At 43.4% G+C, this 8,022-nt stretch overlaps 1 long non-coding RNA gene across 1 annotated transcript; it reads right to left on the reverse strand.

The window, feature by feature from the left end:
* Positions 1–3,014: 3,014 nt before the first annotated feature.
* Positions 3,015–7,985, reverse strand: LOC118403212. The gene is made up of 2 exons (XR_004829619.1): positions 7,898–7,985; positions 3,015–3,527 (listed from the first exon to the last, which is right to left on the reverse strand). It is a non-coding gene; the product is annotated as an uncharacterized LOC118403212 (long non-coding RNA).
* Positions 7,986–8,022: the final 37 nt, after the last annotated feature.

The following is an 8,022-nucleotide window of genomic DNA, read 5'->3' on the forward strand; positions in this document are numbered from 1 at the left end:
CCAGGGGTCGACACAAATATACTCGTTTTCATCATAGACACTAGAATTACGTATTGTATCACCTTTTATAAAGATGACCGTCGTTTTTACTCTACTTTTATCATCATTGTTTCATAGAAAAGCAAACCGTTTTCCTAACTATTCCTTAGCATTACCGGCATTTTTCTTTTCATTCTGATATTTGTTACGTATTTTCTTTCAGGTCAAGAATTTCATTGAACGGAAAGATAACAAGGATGTAAAAATGGAACTAGACAGGAGAAGAGGTAAGTTTCGAATTGAACTACAGATTGTACTGTTTTTTTTTCTAATGATTCATGGATGAATGAATATACAATATTTAATGAATTAGTCATTAAAGAAATAGTGACATGATTACTGAAATAATGCAAAAATATCACTTTTATCATAAAGAAAATTACGCGTCTTGATAGCTTCTGATTCGCTTCATGTTCGTAATAGCCATGAATGTACAAGGATTAGATATGAAATTTATTACATGCGACACATGCATGGGATATTTGCCATTAGTATTGTTAGACTTATGTCATCCGATACACGTTGTAACGGTACCAATCATATAAATCACAGCAGTGATTAGTTTTCTTGCTGATCCATATTGTAGCGTGTCCTTGGGATCATAGTACATGTATCAAACTTCTATATTCCCTTACTAAGGCCTATGTCACATTTCCAAACCGGGGCCCGGCCGGGTAGTTTTCGGGAACGAAAAGATATAAAATACACTAAACTACTATTCGTGCGCATTATTTCTGTGTATTAGTACGAACACATTTCTATTTTTCATTTCCAGAAACAGCCCGGCCGGACACGGGTTTGGAAATGTGACCTTAGCCTAAGATAGTCTCCAAGCAGATCTTGCGGCGGCATAAGAAAGTACCATAAGTTGGGGAAGGAGGTTCATTGGCCATCGCCGTGGCCAATAAGACTCCTCTGCCGGCTAAACTTCTTCCCAAACTTATGATAGTACCTTATGCCACGGCAATATCTGCTTGGAGATTAAACCTAAGAGACAGTACTGTACAGAGAAAAGTCTTGACATAAACCCGTCGGGCTCCGCCTGTTTGCGCCGAGGCGCCGGTTGCTAACTGCGGGGGAGGCCGCCTGTCATCCCGCCAGATCCCGCGCACAATCCCGCCAAATCCGCCCGTAAATACCGCACCAATGCCGCCCTTTCTTCTGCGCGATCTCAGCCGGGCAGGCGGAACGACTCTCGGTCTGTCCTTCCTCAGTTCTCCCTGTCTTGGCGCTTACCTCTGGCAGAAGAAGGCGACTTCCTTAAGCTCGGCTGAAGACGCTCCCATGACGGATGGAACTACAAGGCCTTTTCTTCCGTTTTCATCTATCCCAATGCACACACATTGGTGAAGAATGTGTGCTGAATACGAATAGATGACTATATAGTAGGTCATGAGTAGGTAAGTGGTATGTTCGACGTTACCTTAAGGTACATTTATTAAAGAAAAACAACACAAACAAAAAGAACATAAGCCAACACCCTACTCTCCACTAACGCTCTTCAAGCAGGTGTAATAATCGGTTGGGTCTCAGTGCTTTACGTGTGCCCTTCACTCTACACTGGCCCGGCTACTATGTCATAAAATATGCGTATAACAAAGAGAATGATCCTTACATCTGCTTGGAGATCACTCCTAAATGTCTAACGCTGCTTCACCTTTATCCTCGGGATAGGTAACTTATATTAATGAAAAAATGGTATTTAATGGTTTCAATTACAACATTTTCCGAATATTGCAGTTTGAAACCACCGTCACCGACTTGATATGCCTAAATACCTTTTTGTTAATACAACGGATATAGGTTACCATGCGGATAAAGGTGAACTATATATATATAGCTAGCGTTACACCTCAGCTGATAACCATTCTCAATCTCCCTGACCTTCAGTATTTACTGTTGTGCATGCGCGCTTTATTATTTACAAGACGTTCTGGATGAAAACGGCGTCATAGTATATGGTGCAGTGAACCTTAGCGGCAGTGAAAACCTGATGCTATATTTAGCTGCCATTGACAGTGTGACTGACACGTCTATAATCGTCTTTATTTCTGTAAGATAATAAACAGGTGTCAGTCAATCCATTCACCTTTATGACATACCCCCATTTAACAACCAAGCTAGTTGGGCTATATTGCTTATTTTTACCCTTGTGTTGTTCAATGCGCGGTCATTTGCTGTAAGTCTAATCATTCATTTTTCAAGACCAGTCAACGCTAATTCTATTATCTTCATTGCACTCTGCCCTAGCCTAACTCCTCAAAACTTCTTAAAGATCCGTTTTCCTCTAGAGCAATCGCCTTAATTATCGTCTTACTACTGCAGGGAAATATAATCGTTGATAGCAAAAGCACCAAGTGGATGGTAACAATATAAGAAAAACAGTATCTGCTCAGCAAAAAAAACGGTTAGAAGCAATGGATAGTAGAGTTCAGCAAAAAAAATCAAATAATTGGCTTGGAGAGAGAGAGACCGCGGTAAGAGTAATATCACTCCTTGGCAAATGAAGCCCTATGGCGGACAAGCTACCAGGGAAAATTATTCTCCCTCTAATCAGCACAGTTCGTATGGTAGACCGAGACTAGAAAATATCCACCAAGAAAACTGCTGTGGAGGCTATCGCTCTGTAGGTTTCTTTGGTCCTTGGCTAACATTTGGCGTAGTTCCCACCCTGAACAATGCCATGTTGAACTTGCCATCCGACCCTTTTGTGCCGCTGCCATTCGGATGTTGCCATTCACTTAATTGGAGGGTGCATATTGTTGGAACGTTACAGCCAAACAAAGGTGGGACAAAGTGACACAGGTGCAGTGGACAAGCTAAGGGGTAATACTGACACGGCCATGAACCTAAGGAATGTCACTTACTTGTAACTCGGACCAAGGCTCAAGTTAAAACCTCCTTGCTAGGAACTTGGACGTACCTGAGTTTCTGACCTTGCCTCACGAGAAATACGAATGAAAAAGAAATCCAGGTACAAGAAGATCATGTCATGTGTTTATTAATACGACAAACAAACAAGCAAACACACAGACAGATTTAGAGATATCAAAAGGTACAGTAGTGAGTAAGGTATGGCTTATGTTCTAGCATGTTCAAAGCCATACCTTTGACTTTAAGGTTAAAACACTGGCCTTCATAGACAGAGAGAGAGACATAGATGTCTCTCAATGTGCTCTGTCGATAAATATACATATATATGGTAAATTCAAACTTAGCTATGTTTGCAATTGTATGAATGTATATACATTTAAAGAAAGATGAACAGATAGATATACAAATAGAGGTTTTACTCTGTTTCAGTAAAATCTCTGTTTATACCCCTATAAATATCATATGGTTTCCTATGTGTTAAAGGAAACTCCTTTTGGCAACACCATTCGCTCCAAGGTTTGAGACTTGGAACGACTACATCCGGGTCCTCTTTTGGACTTGAACATCCGGGCACTTCTGCTGCATCACGTTGTGTCCAACGAAGAGGGTTTGCACTGCAAAAACAGAAACAAATGGTTGTCAAAATCTGACATGTATATATGTTTCACGTTTGAAGTAATATGTATAGATTCAATACACGGATATAAATAGTAACACGCTAAACTCTATCAACATGTTATAGTGTATATTGTTAGCGTTACAACACGCAGTACGGTAGCGCCGACATATGTTAAATTCTAAATTTGTTTCCTCAACTCTTTTTGTTCCCACCATATGTATAACAATAAATCTCAGCTCAAATTAGATGCAGAAAATGATATACATGTAACAACAATGCTCAGGGTGGGCCTTCCATATATTTTCTTTCTTTCTTTCTTTCTTTCTTAAAGTTTCCATTCAACATCATCCCTCTTTTGGTATTTAAAGTCCCGACAAAGTATGGCTACAGACAGACTTTCGTTTATTTGTCATGATACCTTGAGATAATACATAAAACTGTTTTCTTTCGCGGATGATCCCGCCATTAGCGGGCAAAGTTTCACTCGTAGACGCCGTGAAAACTCCGTCTTTACTGACAATACAAGAACAACAACAGGGGAAGCCGCAAGTTTACACGACTAGTAAAAACACGTCGAAATGGCTGTTGTCTTTGGGTGTCCTGTTACGATCTGGCTAATGCTCGTGTTGTTGTTGTAAGCGAGGGATAGCCATAACAAAACGTGTAATAATTATACATTATTAGATGCCTTCCTCGTCTTGCAGTACAGCGGGTTAAGGACATGTTGTTGTAAGGACAGCACTGCCCAAAACGGAAGTAAAAGAGGGCCTAACACACAGACAATTGAAAGCTCAGACAGATATAATGGACTAACAAAGACAACCATGGCTTTTAACTTGCACGTTTTCGACTATGCATAAAGATACGTGTGGATACCTTTGACAAATTGACTCGCAGAATATGATTGGCGTATCTAATTCAAAGCACATAAAATGAGGGTGGCCTTCTCTGAATATTTCCATAGTGGTGATTTGTATTCAAATGAGCAAGGGAAGTTGTGAAGAATCAAGAGTAGCGATATCAGCAAGTTGTCACAGAGATAAGATGTTGCAGAATTCATCCTTTTTGTTCTCTGGCTGTATACTTGATGACTTTATTTGCTTCACTGCCCTTATTGAAAACGGCTACCAAACTGGGCTGAATTGTATTCTGAATCTAAAGCAAAGTTTTTCAGCACACACACGTCTGCTTTTCCTCAGAATGTTTTGCAACGGTCCCCTAGCCGGGGTTGGATTCTGTCCCTAATCCCGAACATAAACCCGGGTTCGCGGAACACAGTAGCAAGGTTTTTGATCCGGGGTTACCCTCCCCGTTGGAGCATGCCGGGCGGGCTCCCCGGCTCAACCGCCCATACCTCTCCTAAACACCGCGCGAATCAATTTTCCGTGTGAGTGCGCCGGGCCCTCGCGTGTAATAGTTATCGCCGGGGTACAAATTGGGGATGAAAAGAGTGAATTAATCGGTGATAATGACCCCGGTGATGAGTTTATTGAGCGGGGCGGCGGGGCCATTGAGAGAGGTGTCGGTGACGGGGTTAATTGACCGTGTGATTTGGGTAATTTGTCGCGAGCCCTCCCCCTGATCCCCACCGGGTCTGTCTTGTTAGTAGTTGTACCACGAGCAACAACCAGCCACGAGTTTCTTACGCTAGACGACAAGTACAGCAGCTCACAAAAAAGAAACCCTTATTCAAGTAACACAGAGTTTCAGTGCTGGTTTCTAGTTCTGCGAAAAACGTTCCGAACAACTTGTGTCTGTAACATGTCGGTTTTTGGACGAGTTAGCAGCAGTGTTGTGCCTGTACGTAGTTATGTTGACTATGTCCAACATGTGTAGCCCCCACCAGACCTTCCTACAGGGGCACGGGGATCGTCGGATTCGGCAAAAACAACGACCAACTCCTCTAGTAGCAAAACCTCCCTAGCAAATTATTCTCCCTATTATAGCCAGTGTAGTGGTAGAGACTACAGCATGTAAAGCGGTCGTCGTTGCTGCAGCGCTGATGCGTAGACTGCCGTGGTGTTGTTGCCGTGTTGTTGGTCCCGACTACTGTTTCCTCTAATTTGCTGTCTATTTGTTTTCCATCCGCCCTCCCACACCACAACGATGTCGGCTGGTGTCGGCTTTCCCATTGCAGCGCCCCCCTCCCCACCTATCAAGAACTTAAAACATACGTAAAACCAACGGTTGTTAGCAAGGTACAATTCTACCAAATTTATCCGTAGTGGAAAAATACGTAAAGTGACAACAGTATACTGTTTTGAAGGCAAACTAAGGTTATCAAAACACATCAGCGCAGGTTTTAATGCCTGTTCTGTATTTATTCATACCTATTACCTCTTTAAACTCCCTGCTATTTTGAAATGTAGGAGCAGTTAGCATGAAATGATACGGGTTATTCTGAATGTTTACGATGATGATTTTATTCATGATTTAAATCGAAGCGCAGGAGGAGAAAAGGCATATATCAGAATCCTTCTACGACTTAAACAGAAGCTCACTCAGTAAAAAAAAAAAAGATTCCCAAGTCGTCGACTTGTTTTCCTTTTTCCGCGACAAAAACAACACGGTGTGCAGGCCTGAATAGGCCGCGCCATCGCCCGTGGGGTAGTGAGCCGTGTTGTGCACTGTGGCACAGCACGCATGGCCGACACCCATGAATGTCGCCCTCAGAAAAACAGTCCGTTATTTGACTTCTCCCGATGAATGTACAGCACTCCCAACGGGCTCCTTCAACTAACCCTCCCTCTACAGCAAAAGAGCACTCGCTTTTCAGTCACACTTACCATATTATCCGAACCCCAAACGACCAGCGATTCTGATTCAAATGTGCAAATCCAATTTCTGTGGCGTCATACGGATGAATTTGTACGGAACGTCCTTAGCCATTACTTGGCAATGCAGGCTGAAGTACCTGTTTAATTTCTGTCATGCAAGTCAATGGAAAAAATCCACTTAAGCGACTTCGCATCACACAATAGCCACAATCTAGGTTTTAATTTGTCGTGCATTTGAATAATTGCGTCACTAAAATCTGCAAGCATATGATACGTCTCTGAAGCGAGGACAAAGTGTCCAAATTCGTTAAGCAAAAAAGTGGCGCTTGATTTTGTCAGAAATGGAAGACAACGATTTCGATTATCACAGCCAAACACAATGTCGTTATTTATCTATTAGACAACATATCAGCATGCAATATCTGTTGAAAGTGATAAAATATTCGCAGTGATACGGATCTTCCGTTTTACTCATAACAATGCCGATACCGTGTACACGAAAAGATAATTTCTCCTTGTTGCATAATATCGCATTGTGTTTGCGTCATAACTCAGGGGTTGTCAGTTTCATTGTCTGATATCACGACCTTTAGAATTAATTTCCGCATACAATAACCCGGTTTCCCTCCGAGGATTGTGTGATGGCAACGCCATATCGTAAACCGGGCGCTTTGTGTGATCTGGTCGGGTAGAATATCATATCTGTATCGCAGGGGGAATAATATTGTAACCGCAAAACCGCAGCAAAACACCGAGTTCTCCACCAGAAGCGTTTAAGGATCCTGCTGTTCCTACTCTCACAGCAGGGATGTTACCACAACTCCAAGGGCTGTCAGATTACCACTACGTTCTGTGATGACATGGTTGAATGGATTCCTACAACGTTCGCGTGTGATATCTGCACTACGGGCGATATCATTATCAAGGCTACGCGTGGTAGAGAAGCGGCGGGTGTGATATCGTATCCCTCCCCCCTCCGAGCCACTGATTGCCCGGTTCCGCCTCGTTATGTGCCCTCGGTTATAATTGTGCTTGCTAATTGGCAGGGCAAATCACCACCGGCATTGTCTTAAAGCACGGAAAAGTCTTGTTACAACAAGCGGCAGTGTTGTGACTTGACGTGTGTTCTCCCACCCCACAATCTCACCTAGAAGATACACATCGCTCGATAGGTGGGACCGAGAGCGTTGTCGGACAAGATCGTTCACGGTTTTGCAGATAAGGCAATGGGCCGGGTGAGTTTAACGCTAACACCTCATGATTTATGCAAGGACCACCAGGCCAGACGAGAAGAGATCGCAGCGATGTGAAATTTAGCATCGGGGATCTACGGCGCACCTGCGGTCCCTCTCGCCCACGGAGCGTGTTGAGCCGGGAGAATACGGGAATAAAGAAGGAGGGAGACATGTAAGAGGGGAATTCTTGCCTCCCAGCGAACCAGAGAACGGCTACAATGGCGGTTTGTATCGAGTGCGCGTTTCGTGGCCCCAGAACCAGCCGTACCTGTGTCCGGCTATTGGGGTGCACGTGCCGGAGATGTGATAGGCGTGCGCCGGGGCAAGAAAGGATACAAAAGGTGGGAAAATACCTGCAGTAGAGGAGAAGAGATACCTTGTACCAGCGGCGTCTCGCATTTCAACCTCCCAACACACTGCCGCCGCGATAAATCAAAAAACTTTTATACCTCCGACCCCGTCACTCGGGACACGTGGG

Source organism: Branchiostoma floridae, chromosome 16 (assembly GCF_000003815.2).
Source record: "Branchiostoma floridae strain S238N-H82 chromosome 16, Bfl_VNyyK, whole genome shotgun sequence".
Taxonomy (NCBI): Eukaryota; Metazoa; Chordata; class Leptocardii; order Amphioxiformes; family Branchiostomatidae; genus Branchiostoma; species Branchiostoma floridae.